Raw genomic sequence first — 27876 nt, forward strand, 5'->3', positions numbered from 1 at the left:
AAAAAAATGCTCAGATTAACTTGTGTCTCATGGCACGCAGCTGAGTTTCAAATTAAACACAATTAAATCAAATTAAATTGACCCAGCTGCAATAAGCTCAGCAGCCACATTTAATTTCACTGATTGGTCAGTTAGCCAGGCTATACAAAACAGGCTATTGTTAGAAATTCTGCACATGTGATTCGCTTAGCTTCACATCTCACACTGCTTATAATTATAAGATAACGTATCCACGTTCGTAATAACGTGGTGAAATCTGCCAAAAATGCTGAGACTGAGCATAATAAATAATAAGACAATCTGAGCACTTAGTGAACATATTTCTAAATGAGAAGAAAAAGTTCCTCCAAACAATATAAAGCACACAATTCTATATGGGAAAAGTTACATTTGTCATTAAGAGAAGCACTACTTATTACACAAATGTCAATAACTGTCGTAATATTAATAGTTCAACAGTCTTCCTCTGTCTATTATACGCACTGTACACATGTTAAATATCTGCCTTGAAGTTACAATGAAATGACTTCCGGGCGCACAGAAAATTGTTATATACACACAGACATCCCCATACCAACATAAGCATAGTGCAACTCTATGTTTACGCACCAGGGATTGAGTGGGCAAGTGCGTGTATATGCAAGTTTAAATTATTATACACAAATGTAAGTAGTAGGCTATTTATGTGAAAATGTTTCATATGTATGTACAAGTCGTGTTTCCCTGATTTCTCCCTAAATGGCCCCTCATAGTTCAGCAGTAATGAGGCTAGTTAGATTTTGCTCAGAATGAAGTACACTTTGGGATGTTATATGTATCACAGTCTCCGGTGAGCCGTACATGGTTAATCAATCCAGGTTGAGGTAGAGTCACTACATTAATGACACGTCTGTTTGCATTGCCAGTTGTTGCTATGGCAGCAATGAAATTAGGAAATTCAAAGAAAAACAACTCATCTACACTCTTGGAACTTTAGAACCCCATATGTCCTGTGGTCTGATGTCACATGTGAGGGGAATCCCATGAACGCCTTTACAAATCAGTCTGTGGAAAGTCACTGAAGAGGACAGAGGAAAAATGAGGCGTTTCTGGAGATGGTGTACTGGACGCATCGAGGACGAATATACAGACACAAAGGATGTGGAGGGTAAATGTAAATATAATGCCACTCACACCTGCGATTGCTGGTGCTGCCACTCATAACTGCGGTTAAAATTCCTTTTTTGTCTTTAGCGCTGCATTGTCGCCTCTATCTCCCAATAATTCATAATCCAGGCTTTAGAAATCTATTTTTTAACAGTTAACAATTTACTTAAGGTTTTGGTCTTTTTACCACAGGTTTTTACCATTGCGTTTGTATACTCAGTTTCGTCGAATAGTTAGCTAGCTAGCTAACCTAGCTGATTTAGCTAACCTAGCTAGTCAAAGCAAAAGATCCGTAACAGTCCTGTGAGTAGCCTATTTTAATCACGCTAAAACGACACAGTGGTGTATATGACGTCACTGTGTGTGTGTGTGTGTGTGTGTGTGTGTGTGTGTGTGTGTGTGTGTGTGTGTGTGTGTGAGACAGAATAGAACAAGTTATTTTATAAAGGTCCGACTGCACGCGGTGTTGACATTACGGTCAGAGCGCAAACCGACACTGCAAAATAACGATTGCGTGCCTTTTCCTCATATTGGATAGTTAGGACAATTCTTGATTTCTTCGATATCAAAGGTAGACCTAAAATTCTTCTTTGTCTTCCTACGTGTATCTAATTACTTTTGTATGTTTGTATGTATCTATCTATGTATGTATGCATCTGTGTATCTGTAATTATGTATCTGTGTGTGTATGTATGTATGTATGTATGTATGTATCTATCTATCTATCTATCTGTAACTATGTATCTATTTATGTACGTATCTATCTGTATCTATGTATGTATGTATCTATCTGTGTATCTATGTATCTGTATCTGTGTATGTATGTAAGTATCTGTACTGTATCTGTGTATGTATCTATCTATCTATCTATCTATCTATCTATCTATCTATCTATCTATCTGCGTATGTATGTACGTACGTATCTGTATGTATGTATGTATCTATGTATCTATGTACGTATGTAACTATGTATCTGTGTATGTATGTATGTATCTATCTAACTATGTATTTGTATGTATGTATGTATGTATGTATGTATCTAACTATGTATTTGTATGTATGTATGTATGTATGTATCCATCTGTAACTATGTATCTATGTATGCTTGTTTGTATTTATGTATGTATCTATCTATGTACGTATGTATGTTTGTATCTATGTATCTGTAACTATGTATCTGTATCTATCTATCTATCTGTAAATATGTATCTGTGTATGATTGTATGTATGTATCCATCTGTAACTATGTATCTGTATGTATGTATATATGTATGTATGTATCTATGTACGTATGTATGTTTGGATGTATCTATGTATGTATGTATGTATGTATCTGTATGTAAGTGTCTATCTATCTATCTGTGTATGTACGTATGTATGTATGCATCTATCTGTATCTATGTGTCTGTATGTATGTATGTATCTATCGCTCTATCTATCTATATCGGTAGGAATGTAACTATATCTATCTGCAGGTATGTATTGGTAGGTAAGCATCTGTCCATCTGTAGGTATGTATTGGTAGGTATCTATCTCTCTCACTGTAAGTATCTATCTATACATATGTATCAGTAGGTATATATGTATCTATCTGTAGGTATGTATTGGTAGGTATGTATCTGTCTATCCATCTACAGGTATGTATCAGTAAGTATGGATCTAGCTATTTGTCTGCAGGTATGTATCTATAGGTATGTATCTATCCATCTGCAGGTATGCATTGGTAAGTATGTATATGTTTTTATCTATCAGCATGTATGTATCGGTAGGTATGTATCTATCTATCTCTCTATTGATATGTATAGTTATGTATGTATCTGCCTATCCATCTATAGGTATGTATTGGTAAGTATGTATATATGTAATCTATCTGTAAGTATGTATCGGTAGGTATGTATCTATCTATCTCTCTATAGGTATGTGTTGTTTTGTATGTATCTGTCTATCCATCTGCAGGTATGTATTGATAAGTATGTAGCTATGTATTTATGTATCTGCAGGTATGTATCGATAGGTATCTCTAGATAGGTCTATCTCTCTTTAGGTATGTATAGTTGTTTATGTATCTGTCTATCCATCTATAGGTACGTATCGGTAGGTATGTATCTATCTACCTCTCTATTGATACATACATAACCATACATATCTGTCTATCCATCTATAGGTATGTATCGGTAAGTATGTATCTATGTATTTATCTATCTGCACGTATGTATCGGTAGGTGTGTATCTATCTATCTCTCTATAGGTATGTATTGTTATGTATGTATCTGTCTATCCTTCTGCAGGTATGTATTGGTAAGTAGGTGTCTATGTATTTTTCTATCTGCAGGTATGTATCAGTAGGTATGTATCTATCTATCTCTCTTTAGGTATGTATAGTTGTTTATGTATCTGTCTATCCATCTATAGGTACGTATCGGTAGGTATGTATCTATCTACCTCTCTATTGATACATACATAACCATACATATCTGTCTATCCATCTATAGGTATGTATCGGTAAGTATGTATCTATGTATTTATCTATCTGCACGTATGTATCGGTAGGTGTGTATCTATCTATCTCTCTATAGGTATGTATTGTTATGTATGTATCTGTCTATCCTTCTGCAGGTATGTATTGGTAAGTAGGTGTCTATGTATTTTTCTATCTGCAGGTATGTATCAGTAGGTATGTATCTATCTATCTCTCTTTAGGTATGTATAGTTGTTTATGTATCTGTCTATACATCTATAGGTACGTATCGGTAGGTATGTATCTATCTATCTATCTATCTATCTATCTATCTATCTATCTATCTATCTATCTATAGGTATGTATAGTTATGTATATATCTGTCTGTCCATCTGCAGGTATGTATCTATGTATTTATATATCTGCATGTATGTATCGGTAGGTATGTATCTGTCTATCTCTCTATAGGTATGTATTGTTATGTATGTATCCGCAGGTACGTATCGGTAGGTATATATCTATCTATCTGTCTGTAGGTATGTATAGTTTTGTATGTATCTGTCTATCCACCTACAGGTATGTATCGGTAAGTATGTATCTATGTATTTATCTAAAGGTATGTATTGTAATGCATGTATCTGTCTATCCATCTACAGGTATGTATCGGTAAGTATGTATCTATGTATTATCTGTCTGCATGTATGTATCTGTAGGTATTTATCTATCTCTCTCTCTCTATAGGTATGTATAGCTATGTATGAATCTGTCTATCCATCTGCAGGTCTGTATTGGTAAGTATGTATCTATGTATTTATCTATCTTCATGTATGTATCGGTAAGTATGTATCTATCTATCTCTCTTTAGGTATGTATAGTTATTTATGTATCTGTATAGACAAATAGATAGATACATACCTACCGATACGTACCTATAGATAGATATCTATAGGTACGTATCGGTAGGTATGTATCTATCTATTTGTCTATAGGTATGTATAGTTATGTATGTATTTGTCTATCCATCTACAGGTATGTATCAGAAAGTATGTATCTATGTATTTATCTATCTGCACGTATGTATTGGTAGGTATGTACCTATCTATCTCTCTCTATAGTTATGTATTGTTATGTATGTATATGTCTATCCATCTGCAGGTATGTATCTATGTTTTTATCTATCTGCAGGTATGTATTGATAGGTATGTATCTATCTATCGCTCTTTAGGTATGTATAGTTGTTTATGTATCTGTCTATCCATCTATAGGTACGTATCGGTAGGTATGTGTCTATCTATCTATCTATAGGTATGTATATTTATGTATGTATCTGTCCATCCATCTGCAGGTATTTATCGGTAGGTTTGTGTCTATCTGTCTCTCTGTAGGTATATATATTTATGTATCTATCCATAGTCCATGCCACAGGGATCTAGAGCCACTCTGCTGGAACTGTGACTCTAGTTTCCTCCCATAGCGCTGATTCAGCTCTCTCACCGCCCTGTGCTTTCCGTATGCCACAGACTTGTACTTGTTCATGTTCCTGATGAGCCCCACGTTGTAGGCAGTAGTGTGAGAGTTCAGAGGCTTGCAGATGTTTTTTTTCTCACCCTGGTTGGGAAATGTCTTTATGGTGGCTCTTGGAATCATTTCGTCCACCAGTTTTCCAATAAACCCTCCTACTGCCTCCGTAAACTCGGTTAGGCACCATCAGCAGGTTTAGGGACCATCAGTAGGGTTAGGGACCCTCAACAGGGTTAGACACCATCAGTAGTGGGGTTTCTGTCCACAAAGTTTTTGCAGAATTGGAAAAAGCCCAAACACCCAAATATCACAAAAAGATTTTTACGCTAGGATGAGATGGAAAAGTCAGAATATTGCTAAAGTCAAAATGTGAAAAAGAGTTATGGAAAAAGGTTTTTTGAATAAACAATGATGTATCAAGCCAAAAAACAGCCATTTTGCTTGTTGAAATGCCAGCCCAAATCACGGTAGCCTATGTCATTTATACAGGGAGTGGGAGGTAAATCAGGAGTATGTAAAAATGATAGCTGAGTTGTAGAAGTATATTCATTTTTATCCCAGAGATGTTCTCAGTGAGCTCCACCTATATAAATCATCTCAATTTTTTGCAGCAAGGTGTGAAAATTGTCCATTGCCATCACTGATAAAGAAGAAAGAATCAAACCCCGGGTATTTAAATGAATCATTAACAGGAAATAAGGAGGGTAGTTGAATTGAACTGGCCATGTTGTTCAAAGATGTAAGAGCTGACCAGTTGGAAAAGTTGGACCAGTTAATCTCGTATCCTGAAAAGGACCTAAATGTGTCAAACAACTGCAGAAGGTGCACACTAACTCTCTAACTCTCCCCCTCTGTGATTTCTAGGTGTTTGCCATCAGCATGTACCTGAATGTCAACCTCAAAATTAAATTTATTTATTAATACAAATTTTTATTACTACTTCTTTTCCCACCAATTGCTTTACATCAGACACTGGACAAGTAATTTAAACCAATCATGATTAGACATTGAGGAGCTTAATTCAAGAAGTAGGCATCAATAGCATTCCATTCATAAACAAAATTATTAAAAAATTGAAATGTTATGAATACAATACAATAAGTACTACCTTGAATACTTGGTAGATTTCAAACAAAATTCTTAATTGCATCTATTCTCCCTATGATCAAACTTTATGGAACAATCCCATGTTTTTAATCAATAACAAACCCTTTGTATTTTGCACATGGAGGCAGAGAGGTATAATCAGCCGGGCACAGTTATTCTCTGGTATTTTCTTTGACGTCAGAAAAATACAACATACCAGATAACTGTCACTTTCAATTTGTACAAAGATGTTTTAAAGAAAACAGTCAATATCAGACACTTTTGTAACCATACTCCCCCTAGCCATATATATAACTACACTAAATTAAACCTCAGAAAATGTTAACACAAATACATAAACTCATAGCATCAAATAAATACAATATCTCACTCCTAGTTGAAAAATTGACCTCAGATATAAAAGAGGTGCTATCTCATCAGCTCTGACCCTACTGATGGTCCCTAACCCTGCTGTTACAGGCTTTGCTGAGCCTGCCCACCATTTAGTAGCGTTCCTGCTTGTTTTTAATTTTATTTTATTTTCATTTATTTTCTTTTGCTTCTATTTGAAGCTGCTTTGTTTTCTTTGTGTGTTTCATTAATAAATCGTCACTTAATGAGTACTGTTAATCGCGCCTTGTTCCTGATGATGTCACATTCAGCTTTTGTCCTTTCAGCGTCACTCTAGCATCTCCCACCATTCAGTGCAACCTGTTCCACATTCCAGGTCCATCAGCTCTGTGAATTTGCACCCATGTTTTGCCCCACAATCCCTTTACAACATCTTACTGCTGTTTGCACATTATACTGAGTCTACTGGATAAAGGCTGATATTAGTAAAAAATATTGTGATATTGTCGTTCCTAAATCCCCAGTCAGCTAGTTGTAAAACTGAACCTTCAAATATAAAATCCTGTAGAGGTCTGCATACAAACAATGACGTATGTGACATCACTAATGAAAATTGAAAAATAAAATCAATGTCCCCCTAAAGTGCAGCCAAAGAATACTGGCCAGGGCATTAAAAAAATAAAATAAATAAAATGACATTTTTAGACTACTTTCAAGTTATTCTAACAAAATAGGGCTACTTCACATTAATTATGTAGTAAATGGTGACTTGTCATTTCTATCGTAACACTACACCTGCTGACCTGCTGGTTGGTTGAATGCAAGGAGAGTGACTGAACACACACACACAAGCAGAAGAACCAGGAGGTGTAGGATGGAGAGACACATGGAGGATGTTGTAAGGAAAAATAGGACCCAAAGATGTAGTTTTTAAAGTTTATCACTCTTTTACCATCATCATATACAAACTTAGAAGACAGATACTGCTCATTTTGGAGAACAGATTAAGTGACTATTTTTGCAGTGTAGACGTCACAACGTGTGGTTCTAGTACTACCACTGTGAACTACTCTGACAGCTAATTACTAAATGTGTCTAGAAATGCACATTTCACACCAAAAAACTCTTAATAACTTTGTTTATGTCTAAATCATTGAATGATAAAGAAAATTAGTCAAATCCATGAAGTTCCCCTTTAACTTTAGGAGCATGCTCATAGCTAGCTATGAGGTCACTGAGGTCCACACCTTGGTCATTTTCAGAGCTAAAAATTAAATTTTACCGAGAAGAGTGCATTCTTAACTTGGTTTAGACCTGTTATTTAGTGCCAGCTATGTGTGCGAGAACACAGCAGCCCCTGATGGCATCAGCACCTCCACTGACAGAATTCTAATTGACAATACATTGACAGCAACACTGCAACAGGTGGCTTGTGTGAACTGGCAGACAGCGTAGCATTTAGTAAGACCAAGCAATGATTCATTAGACCATTATCTACAAGAAACATTCAGAACAGTACCCTGTGTAATATGGAACAGTAACAGTATAATATGTGTACTCTGGCTATGAAGACAAGCCTATTTTTTGCATATTAGTAGGTTAGCTAATGTTTCATAAATTGTTACTGATTAAAAAACAGCTTATAAAAGGAAAGGGTTAAGGTAGTAAAATGACAAGAAGGCTACAAAATAATTGTTTTACAACAATGGCTAAGTAAGGCCTCGCTGTAAATGTCTCCTTTTACATCTGCCTCATCTAGGAAATGATGCAATTGTTCATGATAGTCACAGATACGTGACTCACATGGTAGAAATATTTACAAAGTGGAAGTGATATTAATTAAACACTGGAATAGTTTTCATAATGTTCATTTTTCTACTTTTTACAATAATGTTTGCATGGAACGTAGGTGTGAGCTAACAGTAGCTAGTTTACGGAGAAGATAGCTAGCTAGTTGGTATATAGCATTTTTTACAACAGCTATTGTCACAAATATAGTGTTATGATCACCTCAATAAATTGGCAATCAAAAATGATAAGATTACTTGGGGCACCTGTAAGGTGCGGCGGCCCGAGTGCCGTAGGGCGAGGGGCAGGATGCACAGACTCTACCGACTGGGACGAACATTTATTAACAAACGACACAATGGCACGCTTATCACAAACAAGGAACATGAAATGGTTAAAGTTAAACAAACACGATACACAAGAATACATCTAACAAACACATTACATTCAGACATTACGCCAACAATAACCAACATCCTGCACACTTTAACACGCATTTATATACATTAAGGTGCAGGTGTATATACGAGGTGCAGGTGTGGTTACAGACAAGACAGTCCTCCCACTGCACATGGCGGGTCGAACCACGTGAATCGCGGGAGGCGAGCGTTCCGTGACAGAACCCCCTCCCAAGGGGCGCGGATCACGACGCATCCGTCCAATGAACGTGAACCTCCAGGTACCGTGTACACGTACACACAAACACAGCATGGCAGTGCCCGGCGCCCAGGCGGGCCAGGTGCCGCCAGCAAGAGAGACCTCGCGGGGAGAGAGAGAAAGGCAGCTTCCCTGCCTCTCTCGGGGCAGTCCGGTACACTCCACCACACGTTGCGCCTGTAAACACAAAAGGCGCAAACAGAAACACACAATAGCACCAACACACAAACACAAGGCGCTGTGACGTGGCGCCCGCCGTCCCCGCAGGCTCCTTGACGTGTCCGAGGCCTCAGCGGACACGCGGGGGTGCACGTCCGCCCCGGTTCCAGACATCCCTAAACGGTCCTCCTCTTTCCCGCCGCTCTAAGAGCGTCCCAGAGGCGGGTTGCCTCTGAGGCTTTGGGCAGACCTTTCCAGTTTCGCTGGCGAGTCAGCTGAGGAGAAGGGTCTTGGGAGATCCCGCTGGCTCCACCCAACCGCCCTCTTTCTGGTGGTTGTGGTGCCCCTCGGTCCTCCCTGGCCCGGGCTCAACCGCCTGAGGCCCCCCCCAAGAAATTCCTGGGGCTGTTCCCCTCTACCTCCGGAGAAGACGCAGACAACGGTCCTCTCCCCAATATCCTGGGATCCAGGCAGAGGTGCAGAGGATGTTCATGCACCCCCCGCTAGGAATTACTTTTTTTGTCGAGGGAGAGTGCGTGCTGTAGCGGTTGGTTATTCTGTAACGTGTGCTGTAACATAGTCAATGTTCACTGTATTAGTGTTCACCGTATGTGTTTAATGTTAATCGTTTCTTGTTTGTATCAGTCGTGAGTGATTCTTGTGAGTGCCGTTAGTGTTTCATGTTAAATGTGAATAAATGTTCGTCCCAGTCGGAGGAGTCTGTGCGTCCTGCCGCTCCCCCTACGGCACTCGGGCCACCGCACGTTACCGCACCACTCTGATTAGCAGGGAAAATTAATGAATTAATTATTATTTAAGGACTATGTTAAATCAGTCTTGACTCATAAAGTCACAAGTTCAACAATGTGATTATTACTTCTGAAACCCTAACTAAATAAATAAATATGGCAGTGTCTTTACTTAAAATTCAAAAAAATCCATCAACCCATTGTATAGAGTACATTGTATTAACAGAAAACTTTTTATCCATCCAATTTGTGTTTGCAGATGTCAAAACAATATGGATCCATATTCACTGTGTATTTTGGTCCAAAGAAAGTAGTTGTCCTGACAGGATATCAAACTGTCAAACAAGCACTGGTGAATCATGCAGAAGAATTTGGAGACAAGAGACATCAGTCCCATATTCTATGACTTCAGCCAAGGATTCAGAAAACCTTATTCAGCCAATTTAGATGATGGAATGTGTGTGTGAGTTGATCATGGTACTATTTAAATTTTAATTAGGTAAATTATTTGTTTTTCATTCATTATTTATTTACTTTTTTGTTTTGATTTTTTTCAGAATAGATGGTGACTAGACTTCAGAAGAGTCCTAATAAGGAGCCTCCTGCTATTGAATATATTAGCCCAGGGTAATCTGTAGATAAACTACACCCTGTATGTTAATAGTGACTATGTGGAAATGTTCAAGTAGTGGTGTGCTGCCAAGAACTAATACTAAGGACTAACTGTTTCACATCCTGTTTAAGAGCCTTATAGGAGGGTAGAAACTGTTCATCAGCACAGAATGAGGTAGACTTCAGGAAACTAACTAGGAAGTAACAGAGACAATGACAGCAACAGCAACACCAAATCTAAACACAACTGGCAAACCAAAATAACCGACAAACTGGAAAGCAAAACAGGGCTTAAATAACCAAGACTGATGAAGATCCAGATAAACATTACCAGACACGGGTGAACATAATTACAGCTGGGGATACAGGCTCGGGGGTGGAACAGAACGAAACCAAAACAAGAGCTTGACAAAACCGAGCCAAGTATACCAGGGACAGAAACCAAACCAAGCACGTAAATATGTCGCCGTGGGAACTGCGATGCCTGTGACACACAGTGAGCAGGCTGTGTGCTGGGTGGCTACTGTCTAGCTGCATCATTTTCATTTTCCCCAAGCAGCAGGACTGATGGCTATCCTGTAAGGCTGGAGGTTTGTGGCCTATGATGGATTCTGCAGTCCTCACTACTCTCTGGAGGACCTTCAGTCACTTGCAGTGCAGCTGCAGTACCAGACAGTGATGCAACCTGTGGGTTTGCTCTCTGTTTTAGATCTATAAAAGGTGGTGAAAATGTCAGGCGGCAGGCCAAACCTCCTGAACCTTCACAGAAAGAAGAGGTGCTGTTGGGCTGATCTCACCAGTGTGTTGGTGTGGTTGAACCAGGTGAGGTCATCTGTGAGGTGTATACCGAAAAACTCAACCGACTCTTTCCCCTTGGGATACGTTGATGTATAGGCGAGAGTGACCACCCAAATGCAGCTTCCTGTAGTCCACAATCATCTCCTTCATTTTACTGACATTGAGCTGGAGCACTAACCTTGTCTCTGTAGGTTGACTTGTCTCCCCTTGTGATGAGGCCTAGGATGGTTGTGCTATCAGCAAACTTGAAGATGATGTTAGATGTGTGTTTGGCTACACAGTCATGTGTAAATGGGGAGTACAGGAGGGGGCTGAGCACACAACCCTGTGGAGCCCCTGTGTTTAGAGTCAGTGTTGAAGAGAAGCTGTTTTCTACTTTCCCCACCTTGGGTCTGCATATCAGGTAGTCCAGTATCCAATTGTGGACCAGGTACCTTGCGTGGGTTAACTGCCTTAAAGGATCTGACCTCCTCAGACACAAAGCTCTCCTGATCTACTGGGAGTTTTGCAGCAAGGGGGATGTTTTCCTCAAACCGAGCATAATGAACATTTAGCTTCTCTGCAAGTGAGGAGGTCAACCCCCCTATCACAGTACCAACTTCCTTTGTAGTCAGTGATCATGCAAAGTCTATTCCACATATGTCTGAGAATTCATTGATGTTAGTGCCAGCTGTGTCACAAAATATCCACCAGTCTGTGGTTTCAAAGCAGTCCTGAAGTGTGAAGGTGGCCTCTGCACTCCATTGATAGACTGATCAGAAAACCTTTTTTCCTGTTTGAGTTTTGTCTGTATGCAGGCAGGATAAGGATGGAGGTGTGATCAGATTTTCCAAAAGAAGGGCAGGGGAGGTGTTTATATCCTGAAGGAGAAGTCACCCAGAGTGACACCAACAAGGGAAACATTAATAAAACAAGATTCATGGTGAAAGAGCATGACTAAAGTGTAAGAGAAGAATTAGGAGAAAAGGGGAAACCGTTGTGAAACAGCCAGAGGGAAGCCAGGCCAGCAATGTTCTTCATAAAAGGCCATTTTCTGAAGACAATTATTATTTTATGTTATTTTCCTTATTAATCATGGTTATAATTTGGTTTTGCACTGGAATAGATCATAAGCAGTTTCCCAATGTGTGTTTCATCATGAATACCTGTTTTATATAAATATTGTAAAAACATGCAGTTGTCTCACAGTTAAGATGAAAAACCATTCTGCATTTTGTGTTTACATTTACATTTATGGCATTTCGCTGACATTTAGCTGTTTAACAACAAAGGTTTAATGATTTCTGTTTATGATCAAGGAATTCTGTTTTCTAATGGTGAGAACTGGAAAGAGATGAGGCGCTTTGCCCTTAGCACCCTGCAGGACTTTGGGCAGGGCAAGAGAGGGAGTGAAGAGAGAATCATAGAAGAGATGTGGAATTTGAGGGAAGTGGTGGAGAACTTTAAGGGTAAGAGACATAAGTATATATTTTCTATTTTACTCTTACCAGAAGTAACTATTTTTTGTAGTTGAGCCAAAAATGTAATTATCCAAATTATCCATAATGTAATTATCCATTTATCCAAAATGTAATATATGGGAACATTTAACATCCTGTTATTGGTTATTGAATAAATGCCTCAAATATCACCTCAGCCATTGTATATGGAAGCAGGTTTGAATACAGTGATCCTCGGTTCCAAAACATGGTAAACCGAAGCAATGAGAATATCAGGATCACTGGTTCAGCTTCTATACAGGTACCCTGCTATGTTTTTGAATAAGCAAGAGACACAAAGATAGGATGATGTATGGATAAATGTAGGAGGCACATAACAAAATGTTAATCTGTGTGTTTGTAGCTTTACAATATGTTCCCCTGGCTTCGGCTCTGGCTAAAGGACTGGAAAATTATCATGGCAAACTGTGAAAAAACTCTGAAGGATATAATGCAGCTTGTGCACAGCCTCCAGGAGACCCTGAACCCTCAGGAGTGCAGAGGCTTTATTGACTGTTTTCTAGCATGCAAACAAAACGTGGTATGTCCTTCTTGTGCTGTATACAGAAATGCTTAATGTGTCAAGTTTTATCTTGTACATAGTGCATATACAACCACTCATATTTTGGAGTATCCATATGACCTCTGTAGTGGTATGAACTCCTAATTTATAATTCTGCACTCATCAAATTTGTTATAGTTATAGTAAATTAATGGGGCACCATCGCATATGGAAATATTTTAATCAGTCTCAACTGGAAGTCGCAAGTTGTCTAACTCGTGATCATCCACCACAGGTTAGAAATGCCACCAGTGAAGCCACAAACTTGACAGCTAATGGAACGTTGAACTAATCAGCAATCGCATAGTGTATAATACATTGAAGAATAGAGGGAATAAAGAGAGAAACCAGATAAAACAAATGAGAATATTTGTTTAGAAAACAAAAGTAATCTACAGGACTAACTAGAAGACGACTCAATCTGACCTTTAATCAGTAGGCAACTTAAGTTAATTTATATAGCACTTTTCATATACTGTGGCAATTCAAAGTGCTTCAGTAGCACTATCTGGCTGCCAAATGGTGAAACAGAAAACTCTCGTTTGCATCTCAGTGGGAGATTTTGAGTTTGATCAACAATCGATAGGATGTTTAGCAACTAATCACCAATTCTAAAGGAATTAATGTATTGATTCATATAGGTAATATCATTTTTAAAAACAGACAGGATAAATGAGAATAAAGGTCATACAGGGATCCCTAATAACTGACAGCATTACCTAGAGAACTACTAGATGTGAAGTTTAATTGCTAGTACTACAGTAAGTGGAAGCAGTAGTGGAAAGACTAACAAAATTAACATGTTTTGCTTAATTGACTATACTTGCACAAGGAGCTCTATGAGTGTGGGAAGCCTGATTGTCACACTGTGTAAAGGAATTCCCTGTTCGCTATGTCACAAGAATGACAACATCAAAGTTGGCTTTCAAAAGGCCGTTATCACTTCTTATTATGGGGCATTTGGACAGTTCCAGCAGCCTGGAACATTGTCCATGTGTGCGTGATGCTCTGTGTGGGACAAAAACAAGCACACAAAAATCACACAATTCACAATACAGATAGGGGCAATATTCATGGGAGACAGGAATGTCTTTCCCTTGCTCCAAAGCAAGTTCAGTCATGAACTGTCAAACACCTGTTTCAAGCTTGGTATACACCTCTTTAACTGGTGTTTAAACATTGATAATAGCAGTATTTATACACATTGCGTTTACAATTGGCAGAGTGTCCTTGATTGACTCTCTTAATTCAGTGGAAAGTTAAATGTAACACTGTTCAGATTGCAGAAAATAAAATTAAAAATAACACAAATGTACGATGAATGTGAAGACCCACTGTGCTGCAAATGAAACGTGATGCAAATTCAAAAAACGCATGCAACTTCAGAAACCCTGCAAATAACAGCTACAACACGACGGACATGTTTCTGAGGACACGGAGAGGGAATGGACTCCTATGAGACCAGTGGTGACCGAGTAGCTAATGAAAAATATTTATATTTGTGATTACCATGGTTATATCGTTTGTTATGGATTATGTTGATACAGAATGAACAACTGATCTATTCATGCTCAGCAGTTTTGCATATTTAATTCTGCTAGGTTGTAATGCAGCTTTAAAGAACGCTGATGAAAAAAAAAATCCCATTTAACGCGACTATGTTTCTGGCTTAATACGTAGTTAGTTAGCTAGCTAGCTAGCTACCTTCAGAGTGTGTTACTAATTTACAGGATACACTATGTTTTTGTTCAGGTTTGATAGTTTAACTGGTCTGCTACAGTGACCATCTTGTCAATTGTCTTATTCTTACTAGTTAATCTCAAGTGTGTTGTTTTTACATACATACAAAATATGGTTTGAAATCAATAACGCTCTAAAAGTAGGTATATGGACAGAAACCTAGTTGTATTCGACAGAATCTCTTTAGGCTGAACTGGAGTTTAAAATAGTAACACACTCTGAATGCATCTAGCTAGTTATTAACTGGCAGGATCAGGTTTATATTTCTGTTAGTTGGGATTTTGTTTTATCAGTGTTCTTTAAGGCTGCATTCTTTACAACCAAACATGTGCAAGAATGCAAAGCACAAATAGGCCAATTGTTCATTCTGTACCACCAGTGACAAAACTTTGGAAATCACAAATATAAATTACTTTTCACTGGCTGTTTGGTTGAATAACCCCTTTTTGTGTCCCCCTGAAACAACACTTTCATTGTGTTGTGACTGGATTTGTAGCATTTCTGAAGTTGCATGTGTTTTTTGAATTTGCACTGCATTTCTGAAATGTAGCATATGTTGTCATTTTGAATAAAATGTTTTTGGAATTTGTATAACATTCATGAATTTGCATTGCATTTCTGAAATGTAGCACATGTGTTTTGATGAATGTGTTTAATGTAGTTGCAGCATGTTGGGTCTTCCTGGCCACCATACAAATGAACATGGATGAAACAATGGCTTAAGTTGGCAAGCATAAATGGAACCTTATGATTTTAAGCTTCTTTATAGGTTTTAGCACAGCAAAACTGGTTCCTTAAAAATATAAATAAAATGGGACTTCTTAAGAAAACCTTTTCATGCTTGTTGAATTGGTTCACTGTTAGGCCAGCTGATTAGGCTTGGTATGGAAAAAGCCAGTGGTTTGATGGTTTTCAAACATCTCTCTATATGATCCCTGGTATTACTCAGTTGTACTCTGATGGAAGAAAGTGGTCTCTTATGTTGGCTGACTAATTGATCCCTTCTGATTATTGGTTAGGAGGCTGGAAAAAAGAACTCATTGTTCCATGCACAGAATCTCCTTCAAACTGTTTCCAACCTGTTTGCTGCTGGTACTGAGACAACCAGCACAACGCTCCACTGGGGCATTCTGCTTAATGGCCAAGTACCCCCACATACAAGGTAAGAATTCCAACTGCAATGTGAATATCCAGTGTCCAAGACATTTCTCCAATGAGGAAGACAAAGAGGTGCTTGATGGTGTTTGAGGGTTTACCATGGTTGCTTCTTGTATTTGTTTATATTGTAATATTGAAAGAGTTGATTGCTTTTGTCTTCTTAAAAACACGAGACAATATCTTCTGTTGTGCTCCAGATCAGGTACAACAGGAGATTGACAGGGTGGTTGGAGGCCGCCAGCCAGTGCTGGATGACCACAAGAACCTGCCTTACACAGATGCAGTCATCCATGAGACACAGAGACTGGCAGACATAGTACCCATGAGTCTCCCTCACACCACTACCTGTGATATTAACTTCCAAGGCTTCTTCATCAAGAAGGTCAGGCTGTTAGATTAACTGAGAAGAGTCTAAAAGCAATACAACAAAAGCATGCATAGGATAAAATTATTAAATGTACGTAGGAGACTGAGAGCTGAAACTGGCTGGTTTATAAATATAACAAAGACATGACAAAATGGCTGCGTAAATTTAAATTTTGCACTGTTGTCATACCAGAGAAAGCTGTCACTAGCTTCCTGCTTAAGCTAAAACTGTGATTCTTTGCAGGGAACCTGTGTATTTGCTCTTTTGACATCCGTGTTGAAGGATGAGAATGAGTGGGAGAGCCCTTACACTTTTAATCCAGGACACTTCCTCGATGAGTAGGGACACTTCATTAAGAGAGATGCCTTCATGCCCTTCTGTGGAGGTGCACTGAAATCATTTTCTGTCATTGATCTGGTGCTCCAGATTTCATGTTGTACTTTAAATGTCTGTCTGTGTGTCTGTTAAGGGCGTAGGGTGTGTCTGGGAGAGAGTCTGGCCAGGATGGAGCTGTTCCTCTTCTTCGCCACTCTTCTGCAGCACTTTCGTTTCACTCCTCCACCTGGCGTGTCTGAGGAACAGTTGGACCTCATGCCAGCTGTGGGCTTCACGTTGACCCCTCTCCCCATAAGCTCAGCGCAGTAAACTACTTGGCATAATCCATTCACTTTTAACATGTAAGGGTAGTATTTACATTCAAGGTTGGAATAATATTGGCAAAATACTATTTAAAAATTCACAGGCACTGGTGCAACCTGGATTTCAAAGTTCATCACACGTGACCAACACATTCACATGTAACTCACTTATCTGCCCCAACACTTGGCACCTAAAATTAAACCCTCATCATTCATATTGCTGAGTAACATTCAGTTTTATAATAAATGTATGATTTCTTATATGTGAATGAACCTTAATAATTTACAGTAAATATTAACAGTGCTTTTAGTTTTTCATGCCAAGTCAAGTTCATAGTCATCCCTCAGTATAATTCGTATATACATTATTACAAATGTTTCATCTGACAGTAGTGTGACACATATGAACAACATGGGAAGTCTGCCTCTGTTTTGCCATAATCTTCAAATAAAGTCTAATATTTCTACTGCACAAGGTATGATGCATTTCACTGTAAACACTCTCATCATCTGGAAACATTTGATAGAAATTGTTGCATCTTGTCCTCCCTAAGATGATCAAGTTTTTTGTTAGTGGATTGAAATAGTAGCAATGTATGTTTTAAATTTGTCAAAATACCTTTAACCAGGGCACCATGCTAAATGTAGGGAAATATGTTAATTATAATTGAAGTGTAATTACTTTAAAAAAAGCTTTATATTAATTCAGTCTCACTCAGGTTATGGTTAGTCAGAGTCCTAATCACGTATGCAGGGATTATAAAAATGAAAGTGAATCCTGCATTATATGGTAAATTAAATGTTAATAAACATATATAGTAAATAAACAGGGCTTGAGTATATGGAACCAACTAAAATGAAGCTATAGGTATAGTAATTGTTGTAGAAAAACCACAAATAACATTTGCAGATGCTTCTATCCAAAGCAACTTACAATTATGACTGAGTACAACTTGAGCAACTGAAGGTTAAGGGTCTTGCTCAGGGGCCCATCAGTGGCAACCTGGCAGCAGTGGTGCTTGAAACCACAATCTTCTGATTACAAGTCAACTACCTTAACCACCAAGCTACCACAAAACTAGAAAGAGAAAAAAAAATTGATTAACAACTAAATAGAGCCAAAAGGGAAATGCCATGGATTTTGGAACACTAAACTGGGACTCCTGAAAGGGAAGTGTGTCCTAAATAATCATTGAACTAGACTGGATTTGCCTAAATGTCATTCTGTGGTCAGGTAGTATGATAACACACAGCGAACTGGCATCAAAGTAGACCATGCTGACCCCGTTACCTGTTTGTTGAGTTGAGTTCAGGATCAGGTCACAGTTCACCCTTGAACTGGATCATTTTAGGAGCTCTATGAGAGCTCACTCACTCATAATCTCAAGATTTTCAATAGCACTGCGATGACACATTGTATATGTTGTTGGGGTTAGGTTTTGAGAATGTAAAATGACTTCCCCACTGCTGTCCATCAGATGGCATGGTTGAATAGCAAGGTCAAAGGCACTTGTTAAGCATTGCCACTGGTTTTGGAGTTTCTCATTTTAGACTCAACCGGAATCGATTTTGTGTTAGGGTATCTCGAGTCAGAATTTAAGGGCTGGGGTCGCTCATCACATGATTTCAGGGTGGCTTTTAGGTTTGCCTGTCGGGTAGGTGAGCAGAAAGTTCCCAATCCTCCCTACTCTCATTTGGCAAGCTAGAAGGTGGAACAGGTGTGGGGTTGTGTGTAAGTGAAGGAATGTAGAGCCGAACGAAGAGCCTTTCTAAAGAACATACATAAAGTGCAAGAGAGAAAATGTTTTATTTACATTTTCATTTTAGCAAAGTTGGAGCTTGATTCACACTCCACACCCACTACGGTTGCAGGGAAGACCCATCGTGCTGCAAATACATAAAGCACATTCATCAAAATGACAACACTTGCGATACATTTCACAAACGCAATGCAAATACATAAAGCACATTCATCAAAATGACAACACAACCCGGTGCAAATTCAGAAAACACATGCAACTTCAAAAATGCTTCAAATCCATTCCCAACACAACAGAAGTGCTGTTTCCAGAGGACACAGAGGCGATTGGACTTCAATGAGACCAGCGGGAAGCAACAACAACCAAGTGAAAAGTACGTTTTTAGGTTACCATGGTTTTATCATGGCTGGCTATTCGTGCTATACATTCTATCGTATTTATTTATGCTAGGTTGTACATATCGCAGCCTTACAAACGCTGATATAAATCCCATTTAACACAATTCAGGTTCTGTCTAAATACCTGCCTACTATTTTACAGAATAGTATTCAATCTAAAGAGATGCTGCATAATACAACTCTGGTTTCTGGATAAATACCTACAATTAAGAGTGTTTTGTATGTATCTATAAGCATTACACTTCAGATAAGATAAGAACAAGATAGTTGGCCAGCATAACCAATGACCAAACTGGTTGCCCAGTATAATCAGATTGAGATTTGACCAGTATGACCCAACTGCTCAATCATACTGGTTGAATAGCTTGGTCAAGTTGTTTATGCTGCTGGACCTGCTGTCCAGTTGGAAATTGTGGCTAAACCATCAAACCTGAAACAAAACGTAGCTTTTGCTAGTCTACCAGTTTAATCAGATGATTTAATAGCATAAAGTACATCTATTGCCTGGATGTCCAGCTTTTCAACTATCTTGACCATCATTGACCAGATTAGATCATCTGACACCAGAAAATTATCTAGATTTTGTAGCTAGGGCTGTAGCATGCCTATTACGGAGGTCCACAGTTTATCATAGATATATACAGATCTATTCTAACAGTGCAAAAGTAATGATAGAAAAGTAATAACAATTTAGGTATTTAAAAAAAACCATTAGAATTCATGAAACAGAATGTCCCCACAATCTGCACATCCTAAAGGCATCACCTGTTCATTGCAGCATGTTTGGTCAGCGCACTCTCATATTAAATGCTACATACACTTACAGAGCATTATATTTCCATTTTCTTCTGTTTTCAGCTCATATTGTTTTGTCCTTTCTGTTGTTTCAGATACTAGAGTATACTACTTGCTCAAAGACTAAAGCTAACAGTATGTGTGTGAAAAATAGGTGGTGTTGAGGTAACTAAAAGAATGTTTACAGGAAAAGAGGCTTAACTAAACTTTAATTTTACTAAATCTAGGCCTATATTCTTAAAGCTTCTCAAAGCATGAGTGCTAACCTAAGGTGATATTTTTGTCTCATCTACAACACTGACAAACAAATCCTAGATAAGCATTGAGAAGCTTTATGTACATGCACCCCAATTAAAGCATAATTAAATGCTTATTGTAAAATTATTAATGAAAATTGTGACAACATTTAAGGCTCCAGGTCGTAAGAGGAAATGTGATAAAAACCACAAATCAAGTGGAATGGTGGAAATGAAGTCAGACAGCGACAAACCAAAACAGTTCAATGATATACAGTGTATTGTACAATAGACAGTATGATATTTATATATTTATATATATATATATATATATATATATATATATATATATATATATATATATATATATATATATATATATATATAAGAGACAGTGTAACACTGGATTATAACGTCAGGAGTGACACAGGCCAAAATAACTCACTAAACCTAAACAGACAAAAGAAAAATACACATACAACTACACTACGTGGAAAACACAGAGCAAACCCACCCCCCAAACAAAATGGCAGTCACTTCCTACTTACCAGTGAAACACAACAAAGGGAACAAAGTGGAACATATACAAATACACAACGGCAAAAACAAACTGCTAGTGCAAAGTCAACATGGGAAGCAAAGTCATACACTAAGCCAACCATCAACACTGCTAACAAACAACTCAAGAGAACATCTCTCTCTTCCTCTAGCTTCTTCCCTCTTTTATTTCTCCTCAGGGTGGGCAGAGTCTTGTCTCCTGATTTTCTGCAAACATGAAACTCTGTAATGGAATCTAGAAGTGGATCTAGAATGGAACACACACACACACACACACACACACACACACACACACACACACACACACATTTACATTTACGGCATTTAGCAGACGCTCTTATCCAGAGCAACTTACAAAAGTGCTTTGTCATTTACTCATAGAATATATCCAAGTACAGTACAGTAGTTTAGAATCAGACATACCAATGAACTAGAATACTGTAGAATACAGGGATGAATGCTAATAACTAGAAGTACAAAATACATAAGGTCTATCTTAAACAATGATAAGTGCTATAAACAATAAGTGCTAGAGTTTGTTAAACAACATAAACAATACCCTACAAAAAGTATTAATTTAGTCAGTCAATATGGGAGCAGTGTCAGTTGTCCTTTAAATATTCTGCAAATAGATGGGTCTTCAGTCTGCATTTGAAGACTGCAAGGGACTCTGCTGTCCGGACAGGAAGTGGGAGTTCATGCCACCATCTTGGAGCCAAGACAGAAAATAGTCTCGATGCTTGTCATCCATGAGACCTGAAGCAAGGTATTTCAAGCCGAGCCGTACTTGAGGTTCGAATTACTCGAGGTATAGATTGGGCTTTGACCATTGACCTCATGTATGAAGGGGCTGGTCGATTTTTGGCTTTGTAGGCAAGCATCAAGGTTTTAAATCTGATGCGTGCAGCTACAGGAAGCCAGTGAAGAAAGCGCAGCAGTGGCGTAATGTGTGAACTTCGGAAGATTGAAGACCAGTCGTGCTGCTGCATTCTGGACAACTTGTAGAGCTTTGATGGCTCTTAGAGGAAGACCAGCAAGTAGCAAGTTGCAGTAGTCTGGCTTTGAGATCACAAGAGACTGCACAAGCACCTGGGTAGCTTCCTGTGAGAGAAAGGGTCGAATCCATCATATGTTACAAAGGAGGAATCTCCAAGACCGGGTTAGATTAGAAACGAGTTCAAAACGACAACTGGTTGTCCAAAGTTACGCCCAGGCTACAGGCAGCTTCGAATGGTGATACTAGGGAGTTCTCAAAGGAAACAGTGAGGTCATGGTAAGGGTTGGGAGTACCTGGGATGAACAGAAGCTCGGTTTTACTGGGGTTGAGCTTCAAGTGGTGGGCTATCATCCATGACGCAATGTCAGTCAAACATGCTGAGATACATCTGGAGACCTGCATGTCAGAGGGTGGAAAAGAAAGAAATAATTGAGTGTTATCAGCATAGCAGTGGTAGGAGAAACCATGAGAAGATGTTACATCACCAAGATAATGAGTATACAAAGAGAAGAGAAGGGGGCCTAATACTGAGCCTTGTGGAACACCAGTGGAGAGTCTACATGGTTTGGATGTGGATCCTCTCCATGTCACCTGTGCCGGTTTGTAGCCAGACTGGTTGGGATCATGCAGCTGGTTCTGGGTGAAAAAAAGAATTGATTATAAACTGCTTTAAAGGGCTTTTGAGAGAAAAGAGAGAAGTGATACCAGTCTGTAGTTGGTAACACTGAAGCTGTCAAGTGTGGCCTTCTTGAGGATTGGTACCACCCTGGCGGTTTTGAATGCAGTAGGCACGCATCCAGAAGATAAGGAGTTGTTGATGATGAAAGAGATGAAAGGAAGCAGATCTCTTGCGATTGTCTGGAACAGAGGATCCAGCAGACATGTAGTCAGATTGCAGGAAGTGAGGAGTTGAAGAATTTAATCTGAGGAAAGAGGAGAAAAATAGGTCAGAGAGTTGGATGTTGGGGAATATATGTTGGTTGGAAGAGTGGGCACAGAGGAAAAGGACTGGCGGATTGCTGCAACCTTCTCCTCAAAGAAGGTGATAAAATCCTCCAGAGTAAGAGTAAGAGGAAGGAGGGGGAGGGGGAGGATTAAGGAGAGAAGAAAAAATAGTGAAGAGCTTGCGTGGATCAGATGCTGATGATTTGAAATTCTCTCTGTAGTAGGATGACTTTGCAGATGTTACTTCCAGTGAGAACTTGGAAAGGAGAGACTTGTATGAGCTGAGGTCTGAATCTACGTGAGATTTCCTCCACCGCCTCTCTGCAGTCCTTCGTTCTCTCCTGTGGCAGCGAAGTGTTTCTGTTAGCCAGGGGGCAGGTGGGGAGGACTTAGCAAGTCTAGAGGAGAGAGGGCACAGAAGATTCATTAACGAGGAGAGTGTAGAAATGAAAGAATTTGTAACTGTATCCAAAGAGAGAGAAGACAGAGAGTCAGGGTGAGGAAGGGTGGACAAAACAGTAGAAGTAAGGGAAGAGGGAGTTATGGAGTGCAGATTGTGATGGAGGAAGGAGGAACATGTTGGAGAGGACAGGATGGAAAGAGAAGGAAGGGAGAGAGAGAAGGATAGAAAGTGATGGTCCGAGAGGTGGAGGGGGGTGACTGATGTCCGATGTTGTGGTGGTACAGGTGAAGATCAGGTCCAGAACATTGGCCGCTTTGTGGGTCGGAGGAGAGTGGTTGAGGGTGAGGTCAAATGCTGTCAACAGTGGAAGCTTGTCTTATGGATACACACACACACACACCCACACACACACCAAACGAACACAGGACACAACAATTGAAAAAAATATGCTTTTTTCTCTTATGGTTAGTGTTTTTCAGTAATACTCACACGAATGCTTTATTGTCCAAGACAGGAGAGATTATGCTCTCCTGTCAGTCAAGAAATGCAAAGTAAACATTCACTGAGCCTCCTAAAGCTAGGTTGCCTTCATATTACTGGGCTTTCCAGAAAAAAGATTGATTAATACTTTGGTTCCACAGCCAATATAATTTATATATATAAAGTAGAAAGCATATGTAGATTTTTCATATGCGCTTTTACTTTGTTTAAAAAAGAAGGACGATAGGTTAAAAAGATAAAATATTGTGCAGTAACCATAACTCTATTAACACGGTCACTCAGGGTTAACACAGTTCGCCACACAGGGGCGACGTCTGCGTTGAAATACCTTTAAATATAATTGACTTGAATATCAGTTGTCCTTCACTCTGGCAATGGTCATTTTCATGTGTCTTACTTGTCCGTTTTATGCTTATTCATATCCCCCAAAAGTCTGTTTAGACAAGCGGTACGTTTAAGCTCTTTCGTATCTTTACGCACCGCATGTCTTGTCTTAAACTGGTTGTTTTTCCACAGCCAATAGTTTGACGCTTTATCGTGGACGTTGAGCCAAAGCCATCATTTAGGGCCAGCCGACGTTTATCTGTCTAAAACGGTATCTGAAGAGAGAGTCTAGCTAACTGGAATATGTCCACTCTTTTGAAGAAAAATCATGGACAACAAGAAGATGGAAACAGATGGCGGAAAAGAAATCATATCTGCTTATATACACGCAGTGTCCCCGATAATAAAAAAAAAAGGTCAACGTGAAACAACAAGTAGTTAAATGCAATAATTCAGATGGGCAGAGATGAACACCACCACTGGAGAAACATGAGGGTCGTGGCTGACAGAAACTCCACCAGTTAAATTAATAAAAACAACAAAAGTATTAAGTAAGTACCGATATTAAATCACTGTTAGAAATGTAACTGTTCGGGCAACCAATGGAGCGCAATGAGTTTCCTAGTTGTACCTGGTTTTGTGATCGCTAATGGCGAACGTTTTCTGCTAGCTAGCTATTTCTATTAGCTCGCTAGTTAGCTCTATATTAGCTAGCAAAAGTCAATCTATACCATCAAACCTGTACGTTTAAGCAACACCACATAAGTAGCCATCTATATCACTATAAATGGCACCTTTCCAAAGAATGAAACAAAGTAGCTAATTAATCTTCGCTATCTTGTTAATAGCGACATAATTGTATGGAAATGCAGAGTTTCAGTAGCTAGTTGGCGCTATAGCTTGCTAGCTACGAAGCCGCCGTCTTAGGATGTCAAACCCAGACTTGCTAGTGGGATGCTTTTTCCAGAGCACCATGTCACAAGGCCAAAATGATGATAACCAAGTGGCTCGGTGAACAAAACATTGACATTTTTGGTCCATGGCCAGGAAACTCCCCAGATCTTAGTCCCATTGAGAACCTGTGGTCTCTCCTCAAAAGTGCAGGGGACATGTAGAGTATGTCAACAGTACAATCCCAAACCTGCAATTAAGGTGGCACCCGGTAAGTATCCGTTGTCATTAACACCAGGGGAAGAGATAGTAATTGACTACACAGACATGGTGGACTCAGCACAGGGGTACACGTACGTGGCCAAAATCTGTGCACAGACAAAATTAAATTTGGTTGACACCTTCCCTTTGGCATTAATGCAAATGAGATGTTCAGTAAATGCAACAACTGGTTTTACCCCTTTTGAATTGCAGACAGGTCGAGGACTTCCAGGACCCCAGGGACCCTTAACAATAAATGAGAAAACAAAGACATCTCACACACACATCATACTTTAATGAATTGCAAAGTATCGTTTCAGCTTTCTCCACGCAGGAGGGGGACCGGACAGGGAGCAGACAAACCCAGACGATACCCGTTAGGGACTGGGTGCTGCTGAGAGTCATCAAGAGAAAATGGAGTGAGCCGAGGTGGACAGGTCCATTCCAGGTGACAGAAAGAACCAGCCACGCCGTACGCCTGAAGGGTAAAGGGGAAACGTGGTTTCATCTGAGCCAGTGCGCCGCCGCAGAGTCACCGCAGAGGAGTCTGCAAGAGACAGCGAGGGACCTTGCTGAAACATCACCTAACTCATGAGTGTCATTTTACTGGTAGCTTTAGGGGTCCACCTTAAGACTCAGGTGTCCATTACATGGTATAGTAAACTATGGTTAGAAAAGCATGTTTAAATGACGGTGGGAGTGATTTATCACACTGTAACCTGACTTAACCTACACATGTATTCCCACCTTTGTGTTCCTCAGCATCCATTCATATTTCAAATAAAAATGATGACACCCCTCTATGGGTTCATAATATTTCTTTATAGCAATTCATCAAAAGCTAATATCAGTTCCACATATCACAACAGAAAACAGATCTCCAAACAAATCTTGGTGTAAACTACCATATGAAAATTTACTGGGTCCCTTTGCTTTCGTGTCTACCTACACTTGATACAGCATGATTAGGATCTCAGAGAGCGTTACAGTTAGTAATGGAACTACAGGAGCCACAGGAAGTATGCTATTATTGGAGTGAGAGAGAGGGCAGGAGAGAGAGAGAGAATGTGAAAGAGAAATGGGACAGCACAGGACGCTTGCAGTCTGGAGAGATGGGAACAGAAACTAGCCAAAGGAAAAAATATGTAATAATACTTTTGGCATAGCAGGAATCACACTCTGATATGCCACTGGAAAAAAGATTTTTAAAAGGCATTAAAAGGGATAAAAGGCTCTTGGATATGATACATGGACTATACATCAAACATTTTGCACATCTCTTATTATGTATGTGTCTGTATAAGAAAAGATGATTAAAAGACTAAATGAATAAAAAAGATGATTAAATACAGGCTGAGTTTGTAATAATAACAATGCTTGCTAGGATTAGCAATACAAAGACAAATAATCTGGAGAAATGCAAACATTCTAGGGAAACTGGACCAATAAGAATATGGACCTCATTAATCTGGATGGAGTAAAAATAACCACGTCTATCGCTAATCACAAAATGGAATGCATTATTCCATACTGATTATAAATGTGCATTTAACCTTCATTTTGCTGTCCAGGAAGCCATCTGAACCTTGACAACCTGCATATGGAATATGCATTAAGATTATGAAAAAAAAAAGACTTAAATAGCCTGAGGAATGGGTGAATATAGGTCCTTGAGTGGTCCAAACACAGTTTTGAGAAAGGAAAGCATGTTGCTGGAAACCATTTCTGGCATAATAATAATAAAAAAAAAACAATCATTTTAATGAAGAGGGAAATTGCATTTGTTCCAGGGTATGTGCTGTCTGTACTCTCTGGACAACTGAAGAGCAACTGACAAAAACATTCTCTTCCCAGCTGCTGCATCCATGTATAAAATATTAAGGCCAGCAGACTTAAAATGACATGTTTCTCAATATGGACATGTGTAAAAGAGCTGTAATAAAAGAACTGCATCTTTCATCGAATTTTGCTGTGGTATATTCTGTTCAATTAGAAGGATTTAGTTAAACCACTCTGGTTTTTTTGTCCCCTGCCACCAACATCCCTTGCTGTGGGGGAGTGGCTGGTGTGGAGAAGCATGACGAAGCATTGTTTACTTTGAATCATGTGTCCAGAGTTACACATCACTTCACCCAGCATATTTTTTTAAATTGCAAAAAATTGTAGGGGGAATTGTGATGTTCATGGTAACGTAGAGTGTGCTTCACACTGCATATTAGAAAATTACTGCACCTTTTTTTGTCCTGTATCATATGACTTGCTATGTGGGGTGTGTGTGTGTGTGTGTGTGTGTGTGTGTGTGTGTGTGTGTGTGTGTGTGTGTGTGTGTGTGTGTGTGTGTGTGTGTGTGTGTGTGTGTGAGTGAGTGTGTGAGTGAGTGAGTGTGTGAGAGAGAGATTTATCATAGTCTGGCTCCACATGAATAAGTACATAAAGGCTAAATTACTGTGCTGGAAAATGGAATCAGTCCACCAACATTTTAATTGCTTTAATATAGAAGACAATATGAACATCAAAAAATTCTGATTATTTGAGTGCT

At 39.1% G+C, this 27876-nt stretch overlaps 1 pseudogene; it reads left to right on the top strand.

Moving 5' to 3' along the window:
- Nucleotides 1-9011: 9011 nt before the first annotated feature.
- Nucleotides 9012-17289, top strand: LOC145655527 (cytochrome P450 2K1-like; annotated as a pseudogene).
- The last annotated feature ends 10587 nt before the right edge of the window (nt 17290-27876 follow it).

Source organism: Electrophorus electricus, unplaced genomic scaffold (assembly GCF_041902795.1).
Source record: "Electrophorus electricus isolate QZ-2024a unplaced genomic scaffold, ASM4190279v1 Scaffold27, whole genome shotgun sequence".
NCBI classification, from domain to species: Eukaryota; Metazoa; Chordata; class Actinopteri; order Gymnotiformes; family Gymnotidae; genus Electrophorus; species Electrophorus electricus.